Source organism: Rousettus aegyptiacus, unplaced genomic scaffold (genome assembly GCF_014176215.1).
Source record: "Rousettus aegyptiacus isolate mRouAeg1 unplaced genomic scaffold, mRouAeg1.p scaffold_m13_p_2, whole genome shotgun sequence".
In the NCBI taxonomy this organism is placed as follows: Eukaryota; Metazoa; Chordata; class Mammalia; order Chiroptera; family Pteropodidae; genus Rousettus; species Rousettus aegyptiacus.
In genome coordinates, this window is record NW_023416295.1 from 168874428 (window position 1) to 168894271 (window position 19844).

A 19844-nucleotide genomic window follows, 5' to 3' on the forward strand; every position below is an offset into this window, starting at 1 on the left:
TGTGAGGGGGCGGGAATACGGCCTGTATTCCCAGTTGCTAGAACAGTGCCTGACATAGAGTAGGTGCCCAATACGTACTTATTGATGAATAAAAGGATCAAAATTGGTATGAGATTATTCATCCGACTTGTATTACCCAGAGCCACCCCTTTGCATCAGGACTCTGTTTATGTAATGAGATTCTTGTCCCAAAGAGTTTCCGTTCTAGCTGAGGGAGTGACTGCAAAAGCTTTTTCTAAACCAAAAAAGGGGAGACCGTGCCAGGCCCTCCACATACGTCCCCTCACGTCGTGTCTAGAAGTGAGAGGCGCCAGTATTGCTGTTCTCTGATCAGCCCTCTATGCTCTCCTGTCTTGTTCTTTCCAGATAAGGCAAATGCCTTTTCTAATAGGAACCTCCAATCCTTAAAGAGTTAAATAGCATTTATTGAGTGCTTACTGTATGCCAGACATTGTGCTTGTGCTTAGAATCATCTCTGATTCTAAAAGTTCTCTGAGAGAGGCGCCAGCCCTCGCCTTGAGGCAGGTGAGGAGAAGCAAGGGCAGGGTGGTGGGGTACTTGGCCCAGTGAGTAAGCTGCGGAGCTAAGAATTGAGAGCGGCTTTGTAGCCTCAAAAGCTCCCATCCTTACAGGGTGGTGAGAGCCTCTCCTGAGTTTCAAAAGGTTTCCTCTTTCCCTGTGGGATTTCTCTGAATAGGGGGAAAATCCAGATTCTCCCCATTGCGGGGGGCTTAGTACAGCAATCCGGTGAAAAGGGGGAGCCCTAGGCTTGCCTTACAGCTGCCTTTGCGTGACACGTCCTGTTTTCACTGAGGTGGTGTGTTTGTTGGGAGAAGGCATTCCGAGATTGTGAGGGAGCGGAGTCTGCTCTGTAAGCCATCTCTTGGAAGAACTATTGAACATCCAGACAGAACAGAACTAGGAGAGGGGGAAGGGACGAGAGAGCAAGCATTGATTTTTCGAATGCTCGCTATACGCGAGGCATCTCATGTATATTGATTATTCTAGACTGTGAGGTGAAGGGCGTTTGCCAGGATCTATAGTGTGCTCTAAGAACTTGGCCAAATGTAGGGCGACCGTATAATTTGCCATCCACACTGGGGGCCTTTTGGGAGGGAAAGGGGTTGCTATCCATGATGCCAGACAAAAGATGTGAACTGGGACTGTCCCGTGCAACTGGGAGGCATGGCAACCCTAGGGAGAAGGGAGATAAAACTGCCTCTGTTCTGGTCATCTGTCGCTGTGTAACACGTCCCTCCAAAATTTGGCAGCTTAAAAGAATAACAATCCTTTTATTATCTCTCTCGGTTTCTGTGGGTCAGGAGTTTGGGAAGGGCTTGGTCAGGCAGATCTGGCCTGGGGTCTCTCATGCCATTGTAGTTTCATGTGGAAAGAGCTGGAGCAACTGGGGGCTGGCCAGACCTTCCCTCATCTCTCTCTCCATTTCACCGTAGGGCCTCTCTCATGGAGAGTTTAGGCTTCCTCACAACATGGTGACCTCAGGGCAGTCACACACTACTTACGTGGGAGCCGAAGACTTCCAGAGCAAGTATTCTGGCTAACAGGCTGAAAGCCGCATGACCGTCTTTGATCTGGCCTCAGAAGGTACACAGCATCACTGCCACCCCTTCCGTTAGCTACCAGCAAGTCCCAAGCTTGCCCAGAGTCAAGGCGCAAGGCTTTGGAAGAGCATGGGGAACGGGAGATGTGGTCGTGGCCATCCGGAGAGCATCAGATCTGCCACAGATGTAAACTGTCCTTTTCTAGACATCACCAGTTGGTTGTCTGTCTGCAAATGTGTGACTGAAGAGTTTAGGGAAAATGCCAGACAGTTTCTGAGGAAGTTTGATTGGGAGGAGGCCTGGATTATGATTGTGGTTTACCAAGGAAAGCTGATCAGAGGAGTGAATGGAAGCACAGGAAGTGGGGAGTCACAGAGCCAGAGGCCGGCATTGTCCAGGGAGCCGGTTCTTGGCCGCACTGGCTGGCGCATCATCCCCATTTGCTGGGCAAGGCTGTCCGTTCCCTCATGAGAGTCTGTTGAGAAATGCTCCCTCTGACTAATGCTGTCCCTTGTTCTGACTCCCTCACACCAAGCAGCCCTGCGGGACCATGAATCCTCACAGAGCTTTACTGCAGGGAAACATGTGCTGGTTAAGCTGACAAAAATGCCCCGTCCTGCTTGCAGTTGTATATCCTGTTCTCCCCATCAGTGGATGGATCTTCTGTTTGTGTGTCAGGCTTATAAGCTTGGTTAAAGGGAGTCTGCCCCTGCCTTGCGTGCAGATATACCTCAAACTGTGATGGATTCACCAGGGTCTCCTTCTGGGAACACCTCTTTGGGGCCAGCACCCTTCCAGAGCAGTAACCCGCATCTCCTTACACGCCTTCTAAGAACTACCATAGGGATTATCACTCCATTTTATAGATGAGAAAACTGAGGTGCAGTGAGGATCAATGTCTTTCTCAGGTCAGCCAACCTGTGAAGGTGCATTTGGAATGGAAACCCACGTGTGTCTGCAATCAAAGCTGGCTCTGAAAACCAAACCATTTCTCAGGAGGTTGAGGCAAACGTTTGACAGCAAACCTGATGTGAATTGAATGCGATGTTATTTATAGTCTTTATTTTATCTCCCTTAGTATGACTATTCATACATTCTGCTGTGGAAAAAGTAAAGGGTTTATGCTCAGAGTTGGCTGGGCATATTACGTACTATATGATGGACCCACCATAAAACCTTATGACATCCAAAGACTTCTAAGTTATCAAACACATCGAGCCCCAGGTTCAGGTAAGGAATTGCGGGTTCGTACCAAACTTTGCCATCTCAGCAATGTGGAAATCACTACCCCCATTTTACAGATGAGAAAGATTGAGGGTCGGGGACATGGTGCCTCTGGCAGACTCTGTGGAACCGCAGTTCTTTATCATTCTGTTGGAGGGGTGCGGCCAGAAGGGAAGCCTTTGAGTCACCAGCCCACCCCAGCCTCCCAAGAGCCTTGTCGCCCCAGTAAATTTTTTAAAATAGAAAACCTGGAAGGATTAAAGCCCCAAAGGACGCTTCAATTTCCCCGGAAGAAAGGGAGGCTTTCTGTACATTCCAATGGTTGGCATTCAAATTTATTTTTTATCTCAGCTGGATGTACACTCACCCATCACAGGATCAGTTCTCAGAATAGAGAGGTACCTGTTGAATCATCCACCCCATTTCCTGCCTCTTGCGGGCATCTCTCCAAGTGCTGAGCCATCCGCTTCTCTCTGTGGCCTAAGATATATCAGGATTTGCAGCCCTGGTGACGGGAGACAAAATAGACTTCCATTTCCTTTGGAACCATTTAGCTAGTTTAGCGAGTACTTGACTTTCCAATGGGATGAGCAATACCCAGGCCTCTCCTTGGCTTTTTTTCTTTCTGCGCTATGCATTTTATTCTATTGGAAGCTGGAGTTTGGTGTCCTGAGGACAAAGTAAATGCTGATTTTGGCTTGATCTGGCTGTGGTCATGGGCTGCTAGGTGCCCGTCCTTGAATCTCAGGTGCACTTTCTGCAGCACATGCATTGTTCTCTTCTCTGTGCCACGTGCCCCTTTCCCCACTGTCCTCAGGACTGGAAACCATGCCTGGCAGGTGCCTGGAGAGCCTTGTTGGGGCCAAGTGGCCGCAGGTGACATTTAAGGGGGTCTCTTGGGGCACTATGGCATCACGGCAATGCAAGCAGACATCTGTGGAGACAGACCACCCGAACTTGAATCCTAGTTACCACTTGGGCAAGTTGCACAACCAAGCTTTGGCTTCCTCACCTATAAAATGGATGGGGTCATAGAGTGTTAAGTGGCGAGAATTAAGTCAGGTGATGTGTAAAGTGCTTAAAGCAGTAAACCCTTATTGCGAGCCAGTCTTGACATAAAGTTCTGGCATGGTCACCAGAAGCCTGTGGGGGCTTTGACTGGGACAAGATCTTGCAACCCTTGGTTGACCTCACAGATTGCAAGGACTTCGTCATCTTACAATCCCTTATTTTTAAAAAATTTTTTATTCCTACAGGTCTTCCTAGGTGGTCTCCCATCCAAGTACTAACCAGGCCTGACCCTGCTTAGCTTCTAAAATCAGATGGGATCAGGCTTGTTCAGGGTAGCATGGCCATAGACTTGCAACATTTTAAATGTAGTTGCTGATCACATGAGGATCCAGTCCCTGAGCTGGTTGCTCAGGGTTCAGAGAGAGACCCAGTAATGAATGCTCTTGAGTAGCCTGGGGTCGAGTGGGAAAGTAGGTGTGGCTAATCCAGGGGCTGCAGTACCTATGCAGTACTTACTGAAAGAAATATTAAGTCTACATTTAAAAAGCAGATTTCACATAAAAATCCAGAGTTTCGGTTTCTCTTAAGATCTAGCAACTCCGGGCTGGCTTTGCTACATGACGACAAGAAGCTGGGGCTGAGTAGGGGCTGCTCCCTAGGCCATGGGCATGCTACTTTGCCACAGTCCCCAGTGCTCCCAATTGTATCACATTTGACATTCTTCACATTCATGTATGTTTGCTGCCTGGCCTTCTGGATATTTATAGATAAATTACCATGTAATGTTGTGAGTGCCATGGGAGCACAGTGAGGGATAATAACTCAGCCTTGGGCAGTCAGGAAAAACATCCCAAGGGAAGCGAAGTCACAGCTGCTTCTCTGTAAATCCTGTGGATACTGCTGGATGCCCTCATCTTTATGGCTCAAGGACATGACTAGAGGATACAGAGTTAGAGCTGGCAGGGATCTCTTGACATAAAGTTACCAAGGCTCAGTGGCTTGTCTGAGGTCACACAGCCAGCTGATGGCACAACTAGGGCTAGAACCAGGACTGTCAACCAGAAATAGGTGGGGGCCTCTGGAGTCAGGAGCATTTGTACTCTGGAATCTTAAACTTGAGTCCCCTCTCTGCCACTTATTTGCATATGACCTTGGATAAGTTATTTTATCTTTCTGAACCTCAGTTTCCTCATCTGTAAAGTAGGGCTAAGGATTCTGACATCAAAGGTATATTCTGAGGGCCAAGTGCTGAGAAAATGGATAGGGGGACGCTCATAAGCCCAGGAAGACTCTAGACATGGGGGTCATTACAATGGTTCATACCTGATATTGGTACCATCTGTTTGACAGGGACCTTGAAAGGAACCTGTCCCCCCATCTGCCTTTGCCAGTCCTTTGTGGGAGGTTGCATGACCTTTTTCCAGGCGTGGACCCATGAAGGGAATGTTTTGGGATTTTCTGACCTTGGCTGTGAGCAGGACCCTGGGTGCAGAGTCCAAGGGCTCTGAGGTCTAAAGAGATACTGAGATAGAGGTGAGAAGGAAGCATAATTTCCTGGGAAAAAGAGAAATGTCACTGTTTTATTTTTTCTTCAAGACACCTGCCACTGAGTATGAGGGACCACCTTTAAAACCCTGTTCGGTGGCTGGAACTATTGAGGTGATACAGTATTGTCCAAGGCTACCCAACTTGGGGGTCCCACTGTCCTGAGTTCAGACCTTGGCTTTCTTCTTATTGGTTGTGTGTCTTTGGGCAAAATTTCAAAAGTTCATTAAACTTCAGTGTTCTCATCTGCAAAATGGGCATCTTGAAAGTACCTATTTTATATAGTTTCAGGGGAATTAAATGAGATAATTCCCCTGTGGTAAAGAGTTTAGAACAGTGAGAAAATCAATAAATGCCGGTTATTACTATTATTGGATGTATTGTGCTACTAATAATCATCCATCATGTTTGTACAGCATTTTACTGCTTCTGAACTAGTTGTGCCTTTCTTCCCATTTGACTGTTGCAATAATCCTTTCAGGTGGCCAGTGCAGGGGTTATAACCTCATTCATTGCACGGATGAGAAAACTGGAGCCCTCAAAGGGCAGCGGTCTGCTCAAGGTCACACAGCTTGTGAGGGGCAGAGCGAAGTTCCAGTCTTTGTAGATGAAGGATGAGTAGCTGTGTCCACAGGGTCAGGCCAGACCACCTGACGTGAGGTTGGACCACTCCTTGGGCACTCCAAATCTCTCAAAGACCCCTTTGTAGATAAATAATCTGGAGTCTTGCTTCAAACCTTTGTTGTATCTCTTTATACTCTGAGCCTGTACCACCTCTGAGGGCGAAGACATTTCTCCTTGTTCTGTGGAGTCAGATAGACTTTCCTTGCATTTGTTCTAAAACGACCCCTATGGGGTTCTCAGCAGCCCCTACCCACCAGGCCGGGTGCCTCTTTACCAGAGGGTCCTTGCGTTCTGAACTATGGCCACAGGATGGCGCTGTTCCACAAGGCATGAAAAGTCACGACCCTCACCTGGACTGCACTTCGATGCATCAAGTGTCAATCAAACACCTACTACGTGCAAGTCGCTGTGGCTGCTTCGGTTATTCGTTATTGCTATATTAAGGTATAGAAATAACAGCAATGATGACAACATTGGTGCAGGTTTTCATGGCTGAGCGATTTACATGGCTTATGTGGTTACATTCGCCAGGTGTATTCTGATCTATCAGACGAGGTGGATCTTTCCACCCCATTTGAGGAAGAAACTGAGGCACAAAAGAAGTGACAGGACTTGTGGAAAGGCACAGAGTAGAGTGGCACATGGTAGGCCCTCGGTGCATCTCAGGTGGTGAATCGAATGGGGTGGACACGACATCTGTCTCCTCCACGCTATTCTTTGTCCGTGAGAGCGGGGATTGTCTTATTTGTCCTTGTGTACCCACTGCTAGCGCAGCACTGGTAGAGGGCCTCGGCGGACCTCTGCAGCAGGGGGAACAGAGGCCGGGGCTCCCTGCAGGCCGCTCAGCCCTCTCCGAGGCTGCAGTGCCGGAAGGCGCACCGGCCGCAGTTACGCAGCCAGCCCGGGAGCCTGTCTGTGTGCACTCAGGCTGAGACGAGCCTCCAGGTTGGGGCTGGTGCGAGAGACTGCAAAGAGAGAGGTCACTGCTTTCACCATGAGGCTTGGGCAGGGCATGAGTGACTCACCGTAACTTGGCTTCTGAAGGCTGCCAGGTGGCTGAGTGGTCAGCAGTGATTCATTCATTCATTCGTTCATTCAACAAACATTTCCTAAGTGCCTGCTGCATGCTAAATGCTAGGGATACAGAGATGAAAAGCACAGCCACGGTCCTCCTGGAGCTTTTAGAGCAGTGGGGAGGACAGAGGGTAAATAGTGAGCAATACAGGGCCGGCTTGCTCAGAGGTCTGTCCTAAGTGTTGGGGGGGTGACTGAGTCTACCAGGGGTGGGGGTGCAGGTTACACAGGGGAGGGCACATTTGCTGGCTCTCGAAGGATGAAACAAGTGTGCAGATCACCAGGCAAATAAAGGAGCGTGAATGTGGAGGGAAGGGGAGTCAGGGGCAGAGGTGTGTGCACAGAAGCGAAAGCTATCATAGGTCCTCACGCAGTCGAGGCCAGGTAAGCGGTGCCGCCAGACACACAGCAGGGCAGCCAGAGGGGCCTTGAAGGCTGTCCCGAAGGCTGAACTGTGTCCTTAGATGTCAGAGAACGTTTTCAGACTTTCAGTCATGCCAGGAGCTGTGCTAAGCTCTGGGATCCAAAACGGAACACTGGTTCTTGCTGTCGAGGAGCTCAGAGTTTCATGGAAAAGGTGAACAGAAGAAAGACCACCACTCGTTTACCGAACACTGACCATTTACCGTGCATGGTGCTAAGGGCTTCCTGGGCACTGCCTTCTTACCTACCTTGCAAGGCTGCAACTATTATCACCCCCATTTTATAGCTCAGTAAACCGAGGCTCGGAATGCTTAAGTAAGTGGTCCAAGGTCATAGAACTAGTAAGATGGTGTCAAGACTTTTTTTTTTTCCTGTTTTGCTTTTGAATGGTCACCTTCACTAAAGCAAATTGATTAATTTTATATGGATTTTTCATGCTTATGTTACCAAATTCAAAAGTTGCCCAGTGAGGTTGCTCTTATCTTACATCCCTGCTTTCAGGGACTTCGCATCCATTGAACACCTGCTCTGGGTGAGTTCCACCAGACTTCTACAGAATTCCCTTCTGTTCCCCCCTCAGGCATGTGACTTCAGCACTCTGGGAGATGAGGACGGGGTTACTGGATGATTTGGGTGAGAGGAATAGAGGTGACTAGCAAAGAGGAAGAAATTGGAAAATAGAAGTTTGTGGACAAATAAAGGGAGGAGGTGAAGTTAACTCAATAGGGGAGATGATTAAAAATTAAAAAAAAAAAGTTGGTATATAATATTATATTAGTCTTAGGAGTACAGTATAGTGATTTGACATTTATATGCCTTACAGTATGACCATAACACTAAGTCTAGTTATCTGTCACCATGAAAACTTATCACGATCTCATTGACTATATTCTCCTTTACCTTTTTCACTTGTCCCCAACCCCACCCCACCTCCCCTCCAGCAACCGTCAGTTCGATCTCTATTTCTATGAATCTGTTTTTGTTTTGTTTTAGATTTCACATAAAAGCAAAACCATTAGGTATTTGTCTTTCTCTGTCTGACTTATTTCACTAAGCATGATGGGAAGACAATTTCAATTGTCAGATCTGTCCAGTAAAGGAAGACTCTCTCCCTGGGGGAGGTGGAGAGCCTCCTGCTGCTGGAGGTATGGAAGTAGAGGCGGAGAAACCATGTGCTATAGAGATATTCTTGTGAGGATTCCTGCCCTGGCCAGGAGGTTGATTCATTTGCTCATCAAACTTTTGAAGAGGGTTGTCCTCGCTTGGCCCTGTGATGGAACAGGGCATGCCAGCATGAATGGGACACCGTCCCTGGCCCAGGGAGCTCCCAGTCCGGGGAATGAACTGCCCCCGAAGGTCCCGTCTACTCTGCGGGTCTGTGCGTTAACGCGTCCGAGCCCCGGAGGGAATCGGCTGAGGGTTTCCAGCGTGCACCTCTTGGTATTGATCTGCTGGAGCCGGAGCTGGCTGGGGAGCAGCAGGGCAGCAGGCGGAGGACGCCGCAGTGTTATTAGTGCGGAGGACACGCTGTAATCTGTCAGTGTCACCCTGGGCGCAGCTGGCCAGGGAACCATCCTTCAGTTAACTCCTCCCTTCCCAGCAGCCACCAAGCACACAACTTGTAAGCACCCTCCCAGCGCTCCCGTCTGTCCCTATAGGAGGGGCCGGGTGGGTGTTTCGTGTTTTCCTATTTCTCCCTGGAGTGAGCCCTCTGCCTCAGTCACACTGATATGTTCAGTGTTACTCAAACATACCTTGGACATTCCTACTTCTATGCTTGCAGTTACCAGATTTCCCTACCAGCTGTGGTCACCAAATCTATGTCTGTCTGTCCGTCCATCTATCCATCCATCCATCCATCCATCCATCCTTCATCTTAGCATCTAGAAATCCATTCATTTTTGCATTTCTTCAACCACCTGTCTACTCATCCAGTCATCCATCTGTCCATCCTTCTACCTTCCATCCATTCAACCTTGCGTTTCAGTCCAACTCAACTCCGTTCAACTCAGTTCAACTCAGTTCAACCCAGTTCAATTCAATCCAATCCAATCCAATCCAATCCAATCCAGTCCAGTCCAGTCCAATTCAAATAATCTTTATTCAATTCATAAGATTACTAGGCCTTGCCATGTACCAAGCAAGTGATAAGTGAGTTGTGTCTCTCCTGTCGAGAAGTCCATAGGAAAAATCCTTCTCATCCTTCATGGTTAGCTTTGAGTCTCGCTGCTGTTACCCTGTTGCCAGTCCCTTCAGCAGAAGCAATGGACTCTAAAGGGCTGTCTTGTAGAAGAAGGGTTAGTGTGATTTTCAAAAACTCTACAGGACAGAGCTAAGGCAAGAGAGAGGCGAAATGTGGGAAGGAGGCGAGAGCGAGGTGAGCCAATGGGTCTGGAATCTTGGCTCCGTGGAGGGAGGGGCTCCCTTTCCGCCGTGAGCACTCCAGCAGACTGAGTGGGTGTGCATTGGGGGATGAAGGTAGAGGGAGGGGGACAGGGGGAACACTGTGGCACTATGGAGAAGTAGGTTCCTGTGGGGCTGAAGATGTGGGCCAACAGATTGCCTGGAATACTCTACCGTATTCCTGCTTGTGGCCTTGAGTACACATCTTAATCTCTCTGTGCCTCATTTCCTCATTTATAAAATGGGGATAATCATAGGACCTATCTCATAATGCTGCTGTTAGCATTACAATGTAAAGTGTTTAAATTAACGCCCGGCACTAAGGGAAAGCTCGATAGATTCCTGCTCTGATAATTATTCCTCGTCATTGAGCACGGGCTGCGTCCAGGCACTGTGCTGGGAGCTTTCGCATTCGGTGTCTCCTCGGAGCGTCCCAGCTGCTAGACCTGTGCGGGTAGGTGTTATGGAGCCCATTTTGCAGATGAGGCAATGGAGGCTCGGGGAGGCGACCTCTTGCCCATGTTACATGGCAGGCGAAGGGCGAAGCCGGGCTTCGGGTGCAGGCCTTTCCACCTGTGAAGCCTGTGCGCGCCCACCTGCCCCTTTGCTGTCTTTCCATCTCATTTTCTGTCTGGGGTGGTCGTTTGGCCTTGTGTACTTTTAGGCTTGAGTTGTTAACTACGGTTTTATGCGTTTTTTCTTTCTTCTCCAGAGAGAATGAAAGCAAGAAAAATTTTTTACTCTCTACAGCAGCCGAGGTATTGACTTTGACAATGAAAGCTACAGAATTTATGATGCTTCACTTTTCGCCTTGCTTGCCAGGAATCTTGTACTTTTTGTCATATTGCTTCTTTCTCCTTTCCATGGCCTTGGTTTTTCTACCTTTAATATTCTTATTATTTATGTGTCTTTTACTGTAAGCTGTTCTGCTCACAGAAGGAGCTGCATAAATAGAGGTTAATTGAATGGAAAAGGGCAGATCACAGATCATGAGTAAATAATAAAATAAAACTACGAACTTCAGGAAAGGGACTTTCCTAACTGACATCTGTTCCTCCACAGTGTCTAACCCTGGCTCTGCTTTGGCACATTTTGTATGGGATGCTCAGGGGTGATTGATTTTACCTGTCACATCTGAGTCAGGGGCTTTTCTTGCACATAAAATAAAATCAAAAAGGCCTGCTCCGTGATGACTGACCTCTGCCGGTCTCTTCCACTTTATCCTGTGTCACTCATCCCCTGCTCACCAGGGATAACCATTTCGGTCATCTTTTCCATCTACTTACAGGCTGAATTTTTTCCTGCCTGAGGCAAAGGGGCTTTGCCCATGTGGTTCCCTCTGTCTGGAAGCGTCCCTTCCCTCCCTCCCTGAAAAAAGAAGAAAAGAAAAAGAGAAACGAGAGAAAAGGGGAAAAAAAAAGAAGGGAAGAGAGGGAAGAAAAAGAAGCAAATTCTCTCCCTTCTCCCCTCCCTCTCTCCTTCTCTCCCTTCCCCTCTCTTCCCCTCCCTCCCCTCCCTCCTCCTTTCTCTTCCCCTCCCCTCTCTCCTCCTCTCCCTTCTCCTCCCTTCCCCTCCCCTTTCCTTCCCTTCCCTGTTTTTGTCTGGCTCACTCTCTTTACCCTTCGAATTTGAGCTCCAAGTCAGCATCTCAGAGAGGCCCCCCATGACTGCTCTCTCTAAGGGGGTTGCAGTAGCCTTCAAGGACGGCCCTTAGCACTGCCTCACCTCACTGCTCCCATCAGAGGTGGACTTGACATTTCCTCCCCCTGGAACTAGCCTTGAGACTTGCTTTGACCGATGATATGGCAGAAGTGACTTGCTGACACCTCCAAGCCTCGGCCTTCCGATAACTGGCAGCTTTCAGTTTTATCCACTTGGAACTCAGCTGCCATGCTGTGAGAGACCCAAGACACGCAGAGAGGCCGCAGGGGATAGAAATGAGGAGTTCGGGTCAACAGCCCGGGCCGAGCTCCCAGCCCACACTCAGTACCGACTACGGCACACGAGTGGGCCAGCTTGGTTGCTGCAGCCCGCCCAAGTCCTCGGGTGCCTGCAGCCTTAGTCATCATCGCGTAAGGCAGAAGAACTGTCCGGCCGCGCCCATGGAGCCGTGAGAGTTAATAAAACGATTATTATTGTTATAAGACGCTAAGTCTTAGGTAACCAAAAGAGAGGTCTCCAGCCCTGTTATTGTTGCTGTTTTTCATTATTGCCCCAATGTATTTACTTCACAGCACTTGTGATAACTTGTGTTTCTCTACTTACTTGACTCTGAACTTGCTCATTCTCCCTTTTCCACTCCGGAACAGGAGACTGGAGCCGTGTCTGTTTGGCTCGGCGCATCATGTGCACAGCGTGTGGAGTTGAATGAATGAGTGACAGGCCTCAGGACGGCCCTGCAGCGTTCCTGAGAGGCAGGCCGGGCAGCGCCAGGACGGAGGTGGGTACAGCCCAAGCTCCAGCTCTAGGGCTTTCTCGCTCAGGACCGCGAAGCCTCTCCTGGCCCTGCCTTTGCGCCCCGTGCCCCCTCGCCCCTGCCAGGGAGAACGCCCCCTCCCTCTCCTTGCCCTTCCGTGCCCTGTGCAGCCTCCATTAATGTACCCGTGACCCTGCGGGTTTTGTGTATGTAGGTGACAGAGGCGGGACAGAGTAGTGGGTGCGAACGAGGACTCTGGACTCAGCTCCGCCACACTCTGAGTGCGTCTTGGTGCCGCGGCACATTTCTTGAGTGTTGTGTTCACTTGTATAGAAAATGCTGTGTAACGTTTATGACGGACCAGTCACGGTGCTGATGCTTTAAATCCATTTACTCCTCCTAACAACCTTATCAGATATGTGTGATCTGCAGTGCCTGGCACATTGTGGGCTCTCAGTAAATCCCAGTTTGCCGTGGCCAGAGAGACAACCAGCGCCTTGACGAGGGAGGGCATTGCAGGCTTTACTGTGAGGACACTGGGGAGCCACTGAATGTTTCGCGTGAGGGAGTGCCAGAAAAATAGTAGTCGAGCTCAAGTTCAGCTCTCTCCTTTCCTTGGTTCCCCTCCTCACCCCCTGATCTTGACGTCTGAGTTTCACTTGCCTATGTCTTGTTCCTCCACCCCCACTGGCCATAAGATTTTGAACAGTTTAGGGGCCATGACAGGTCATCCCAGATTTCTGGCCTTGACGGGATGGGGAGAGATACTCTCTTCCCCCTCATGCCGGATTTGCTCTTGCTGCCTCATGGCAGAGGGCTGCCTCAGAGAGCCCAGCGTGGTCCCCTGTCCTTCTCCGCTTTGAGCACTAGTGGCCGAGAAGGTACCTGGGTTTGTCTTGCCATCTACTTCTTATTCCCTCTGGAATCCTTTGCATAACTACGTGGGTGAGGTGAGCCTGAGACTGGTAACTCGGAGGGAGAGGAAGGAGGGAGAGAAAACCAGGAGAGGGAGTGGAAGGGAGCCAGGGCAAGAGAGAGGGGGAGGGGGAGACTGGAAGAGAGAGAGACAGAGAGGTAATGACAGACACTGAGAAAGAGCGTGAGGGGGAGAGGGCGAGAGGAAGGCCAGGCTTAGTGTCTCCGGCGGGGTATGCCTGGCGACGGACACGGGCCACTGCCCTAGTGCTGTGTCCCCTTGTTCCGACAGATGTTTTGGGTACGTATAGCTGCGCCCATATATGCACATGCATGCACGGCACATGTGTCCACATAGATGTGGCATAGTAGACGCACCCCTGTGCTTACCCGTGCGTGTAGTAAGTGCACAGATGGGTCTGCGAGTGCTGACGGGCATGCGGACCCCCCTCCTCCGTGTCCCCGCCCTGAGTCAGTGCATTGTCCTCTCCGCGCCTTTGTGCGTGTGGCTTTGTCGTCTTTCTCAGCAGCCCTCCGTTTCCTTGTTCATGACCCTGTCTCCGCTGAGGGCGTCCTGCAGGATAGTCCATGCCCTTGTCATGTCCATACTCTTGGGACCAAGTTCAAGGCCTGGTAGAGGGGACGTGGTCAGTCAGTGCTGACAGACCGAATGAGTATATTTGGATGAGTGGATCTAATTTCAGAAGTGTGCGTGCGTGTGCGTGTGTGTGTGCATGTAAGAATGCATATGTGGACACACACACGTGTACCTGCACTGGGGGGGGGCTACGGCTGTGTTCTCGAAGGTGTGCGTTAGTGAACCTACGTGCACACAGCACACCTACAGGTTTATGCAGTGGTATGCTGGTAAATGTCTGACAATCAACTCTTCATTAAAAAAAAAATCTCTAATTTGTAGCATTTGCCCATTTCTGTGGTGTAAACACCCCCACCATGACCGAGTTCAGTGCCAGTGTGGCCTCGCTGAACTTGGAGTTGAGAAGAGATGCATGTGGTTGGCTCTCATGAGCCCGTAGGAGGTGGCCCCAGCTCACTGCTGAATTTGTGTCTGCGGCAGCCCGTGGCAGGAAGGGCGAGCGGGACAGGGTTCCTTCGGCTTGGGAGAAGTCTGCGAGCCGTCCCAGAGACGTTTCTTTCCAGAGCCTGGGAACCAGTGGGGCAGGCAGCTGTTGGCGACCAGCCAGCTTTCTCAGCCATCGGCTTGGAAGCCAGTCCGAACTGATGCTTCTTGTTAGGCGGGTCTAGGCACTCACTGAGACAGCCGCCGTCCCTCACCCCCTGCAGACACTCTCAGAGCTTTTGGAGTCGGTGAGGTCAGCACTATTGCAAGAGGGAAACTAAGCCTGGAGCGTGAGTGGAAGAGAAGGAAGGCTTCTACCCTCCATCAGAAAGGGCGGCTGGGGAGTTGGAGGGGTGACGGGTGGTGAGGCTGGGGCCTGAAGCCTGCTCGAGGCCAGTTCATTGTGCAAGTCTGGACAGATTGCTTGTCCTCTCTGAACTCCAATTGTACCTTTTTTTTTTTTTTTTTGGCCTATGAAGGCATAGATCTTCTGGGATGTAAGGCCCCTCTTCTGACCCTCTGGAAGTCAGAGCTCTTGGCTGTTAAAATCTACAATCAACAGCTAGAGAGAGGCTGTACTGTGGACACATGTAAGAAAGGCCTCCGCCTCTGACCATGCCCTTCCTCATGGGCTAACAGGACGTGCTCACCCTGAGCCCACATCACTCTTCTAGACTTCTCTCTGGTGCCTGCTACTTTAGAATTCCTGCCCAGAGGGTCCTGAGCCAGGTTCCAGGACCAGCTACCATCTGTCCTGAGGTTGGCCCAGCCCAACAGGTAGCCAAGGAGTGGCCGTTTCTGGCAGCTGTAGCTGGAAGTTGGATGTGCAGGCTGGGACAGGCACCCCCTTTGAGGGGGCGGCCCTGCACATGCTGAGGGGAGCTGGGGGTGGGAAGGGAAGTGGGGCTTGGCTGTAAGCTAGGAGCCAGGGCCAAGGGCCCAGCGTGGGCTTGCCCCATGCGGCCACTTTCGTGCAGAATTCAGAGGAGGTTAAGAATTCTAAATTCAAACCTGCTATTTCAGGGGCCTCCATTTGTATTCCCGCTCCGGGACCTGGAAATGTTAGTGGGGAGCCTGGAGGAAGAGGCACTTGAGTGGCCCCTGGGAACCCGGGCTGAATTGAGCAACATTGGGTAATTCTAGAGTGGAGTTTTCTGGGTCCCCATGGTGCGGGGCTGGCCTTTCTATAGGTGCCTCAGGTCTCCTCTGCATGCCATCTCGTTTCCCTTGAGCCCAAGGAGAGCTGCTCAATGACTAAGCTTTCTCCCTTGAATCTTAGACAACATCTTCTCTCACAGAGACCCAACCTCTTAGAGCTCCATGAAGAAGCCCTTGTCTGTGTCGGGTGTGGGGTCACGACTTTTGGGGCTCTCGCCTGTCCTCATCACTGTGCATTATCATGGCTGTTTCTAAAAGTGATGTAGATGGTCTCCATAGGGTTCTCCTAGTACTGCCATGAATGAGACCCGTGTTTTTTGTTTGTGATGATAGATATTGGTAGGACACAATGAAGCTTTTGTCTCCTTTCAGAGCTATGTATCATCATGTTTTCATTCTAAATATGTAGTGGTCTGCTTTCCTTTATCCTGTTTGTCATGGCATCAAGGATAATTGGGCAGGAATTCTAAAGGGAAGGTAGGCGCAGGAGAAAAAACATTTTATAATTTGCCAAGAGACGAGTACTTTTGTGTCTGCTTTTCAAATCTTGATTCGATTTTGAAATTCCTTCCTTCCTTCCATCCTATGCAGTATGACAATTTTTTTAAGCTAAAATGAACTAAGCGAGTTTAATGCATTTTGCAAGGCATGTACAGCCCTCCTTCAAAGAGCTCACCCTGGCGGTTTGACCAGACCGGGGCTGGACAATGCAGGGCGGGCACTTTAGCTGCTTTCAAATGGGGACTTTCTTCATTGCCAAGGATCAGATCCTCCTGTTAGCATCCTGTTATGGACTGCTTTTTTGCAGTCCCGCCACCTCAAATACATATGTTGAAACCTTAACCCCCAATGTGATAGTGTTTGGAGGTAGCATCTTTGGGAGGTGATTAGGGTGAAATGAAGTCATGAGGGTGGGGCTCCCATGACGGGATTAGTGTCCTTACAAGAAGAGAAAGGAAAACTAGGACTCTTTCTCTGCATTGTGAAGACACAGAGAGCAGGTAGCCGTCTGTAAGCCAGGAAGAAACCAAATCTGCCGGCATCCCGATTCTGGACTTCCCAGTCTCCAGAACTGCGAGATATAGATGTCTGCGGTTTAAGCCACCTGGTCTCTAGTGTTTTGTTAGAGCAGCTCAAGCCGACCAGGACACATCCCATCTTGCTTTCCCAAGGCCCCTTCCGAGACCCTCCCCATTTGTTTCCCAGTCCACAGTCCCTTCCAGGAGCACCCCCGTGCAGGGAGCCCTCTGAGTCCTGCGTCCATTCCCGGCCATACACTCTCATGGGGAAAATCGAAACCCTGGAGTGCCACGGGGTTGTTGAGTGGGGCTGGTTTATTCTAAGGCCCAAGGACATCATTCTCATTGTCTTCAAACATCGAAGGGATTCATCCAGGGTTGCCAAATTCAAAGGAAAAGTGGGTTGAAATTCATGAGGCTGAGAAGGATTTCCCCACTGAGGGCTGCCTGTGGAGGGGTGCGCCCCCTGCCACTAGAGGCGTCAGTAAGGACCATCTGTGTGAGGACTTATGACCTGAGCAGTGGAGACACCCTACTGCATCGCCTCTAAGCCTCCCATTCTCCAACTCTGAGAATCCGTGGCTTTGCGATTGTCTTCAATGGGATGCTGGGAGTTGGGAAAGCATGTAAAGAAATCCACTGAAGTGAGGACCAAGCTATAAAAAAAATCTTTATTTCATGTACCAGGATTTTTTTTCTTTTTTTCTTTTTTTAGTTTTCTGCTTTTTAAAATTTTTTTCTGTTAACAGTCTGAAAAAAAAAAAAAGGACCCACCAAGAAAAGAAAATGGAGGTTGGTTTCTTGAACTGGTTTGAGCTGGACAATGAGCAATCGTCCACCCTGGCAAGCAGTGCCCTTGCCACCCCCATCCCGGCCCTTTCTCAGCCAAGCTGGTTTCACCCACACCTAGAGCGCCTTCTTCAAGAGGACCCAGGAGCCAGGCCTCAGGGCCTGGATGGCAGCGCCAGTTGCCATCCCACACACTCTGCCAGAACTCCGAGAATGGGGCCAGTTTTTCTCTTTGGATAGCGCCCTCTTTTAATTGCTGTTTTCTTGGGGCCTCGCCCTTCTCTCTGGTCCTCGCTCCTGTCAGGTTTGGAATCTGGCACGGTGGTGGGCAGGGTTGGAGTGGGAGCGGGGAGAGATCGTGATTCCTGCCCACACCTGGCATTGGCCCCCGTTGCTCTGCCTTGGGGCCCCACGGCGTCCCGTGCACTTCTGGGCTGGGCTGGCAGATGTTCTGCCTTGTGGCTCAGGCTGAATTCAGGGTTCCGGCTGCCGCTGACCTGAGAACAGAGCTTTCCTTTCCCAGACAAAAGAGAGGAAGGGCAGCCAGGAGTGCACAGACCCCAAAAGCCTTGTTAGCCACTCCCCCCAACTCCTCAGAGCTCAGCATAGGAAACTTCAGGCCAGGACAGAAAGAGGCAAACCAGGACGCACTGATGGGGGCAGCTAGCCGCCTCACCTTTAGCAGAGTGACCGGCAGGCTGGGCTGAGATTCAGCCTTTGGAAAACTGTTGGGTTTCTCTCAGTCCGACCTGGCGCTCTTCCCTCTGGGAAGAAAGGGGAGCAACATGGGATGCCCCAGACTTTAGTCTGTGGTGTAAGTTTAACTTCTGAGGTTGGTCCTTACCCTGGGACCACACTTTGGAAAGCTCTTGTCTCTATCCCCTTAGCCTTAAGCTCCCAGCAAACCTCAGAGGACCCTCTTTTCCTCTGACCCCAAAGACAGTAGGGGAGCCCCGGTGGCTGATCTCTCCTCTCAAAGAAGCCCCTTTCCTTCTCCGTAACCAGGTTATGGCATTAGAGAAAGGGGACACAAGATGAGGAGTGGCTCTGGGGACCTCTGGTACCTTTTCCTTCTCTGTCTGAATGGCAGGATACGTTTGCTCACATGTGTGTAATTTTTGCTTTGACGTCGGATGTGGGGGCAGGGGACTGGGAGCACAGTGAGGAGGCATATGGGGCGTGTGTGTGTGTGTGCGCGCGTGTGCGCGTGTGTGCCCGCGTGTGCGTGTGTCCGTCTGTGTGAACGGCTGACTGATGATTTGGAAATGTTCTCAGTGTCTGGGGGCTGGATGGCAGCTATTTTGGTTGTCCCTGGCATCTTCTTCTGGGCAGGTGGCGGATCTTAAAGTCGTTGACGCCAAGAATAAGAGTGAGCCTTTAGAGCTCATCTGGGTCAATCCGCATGCTCACGCAGGGGGAAACTGAGGCCCAGAGAGGCCACACAGCAAGGGATTCCAGAATTTAAAGCTAGATTCTAGACTTGTGCCCTTTTCATACATGCAAGCATGGTGTGTGTGTGTGTGTGTGTGTGTGTGGTGGGAGGGCACGCGTGAGCATAAAGGCCAACATAGAGTTGTTGTCGCTGTCCATGGCTTTGGACAACGACAAAAGAGTCCGTCTTTTTTGAACCCTGCCTCTGGCTGTGTACAGGGATGGAATGGTTTATAATGGCATGTGTATTCCTGTGCGTGATTCAAATGCTGGGCTTCCAGGACTCTGTGTGTGTGTGTGTGTGTGTGTGTGTGTGTGTGTGTGTGAGTGGGGTGTGCGATCTCCTTCGTGAAGACCGGATTCTCCGTCGTGACTCTCTCTCTTCCACAGTAGCAGCACCTTCTCAGTATAAGGAAGAGATCTTTCATCACAGAAACTCCCTGCAGCTCCTTCTTCTCTCCCTCCGGCTTTAAACCCAGCTCTAATCTCTCGCAACAGTATTTTTTTTTTAAATGGATTTGTATATTTGTTTTCTGTTTTCTCTTTACAAGTTCCCTGCTAAATTTTAAGTCCCCCACCCCACCCTATTTTTTTTGTTTGTTTTCACAGTTTAAAGCTGGAAAAGAATTAAAAGAAAAATACTATCTGATTTTCTTGCAAGTAAATCCACTTATTATATATTTACATTTATTTATAGTCCGTGGTTTTTTTATTTAAAAAAAAAATCACCACTTGTTTTTCCGTTTTCTTTTGTAAAAAGAAACCTTTTTGCAATGTCATTGTTGGACCCGGTGAGCCCTGAGGGGGCTTCAGCGAGTCCAAGGACCCCCAAAGGGTCAGTGAGCCCCCTTCCCAGGGGATTGGGAGCCTATGAGTCTGGGGGTCCACCATCGCCCCAGGGTCATTGGGTAGCCCCGAGGTGAGGGGTGAGGAGGGAGAGCTGCTTTACATCCCCCGGAGGGTGGGATCTCTTGCTCCTAAGGACAGGAGCTTGGGGTGGTGGTGACCCCAAGAGGCTCACCCTGAGGATTCCGGGTTTCTGGGCGTCTCAGCAAGCCACCGGCAGTCATCCCCTCTCCTTCCTTTCCCTCAAGGCCTAGGAAGTCATCACAGTGGGTTAAGGACCATTAAGGACTGGGAACCCCAGGGCTGGACAAGCCCCACGTGCA

At 50.2% G+C, this 19844-nt stretch overlaps 1 long non-coding RNA gene and 1 pseudogene across 2 annotated transcripts in view; one reads left to right on the plus strand and one right to left on the minus strand.

Annotated features, from left to right (window-relative positions):
- LOC107519241 overlaps positions 1-19844 on the plus strand; it is a 145742-nt gene that overhangs the window by 4714 nt on the left and 121184 nt on the right. For both annotated transcript variants that reach the window (XR_004955846.1, XR_004955845.1), the window contains exons 2-3: positions 1455-2792; positions 12176-12306. This is a non-coding gene — a long non-coding RNA (uncharacterized LOC107519241). The remainder of the gene's footprint in view (positions 1-1454; positions 2793-12175; positions 12307-19844) is intronic.
- LOC118614276 lies at positions 4028-4146 on the minus strand (annotated as a pseudogene).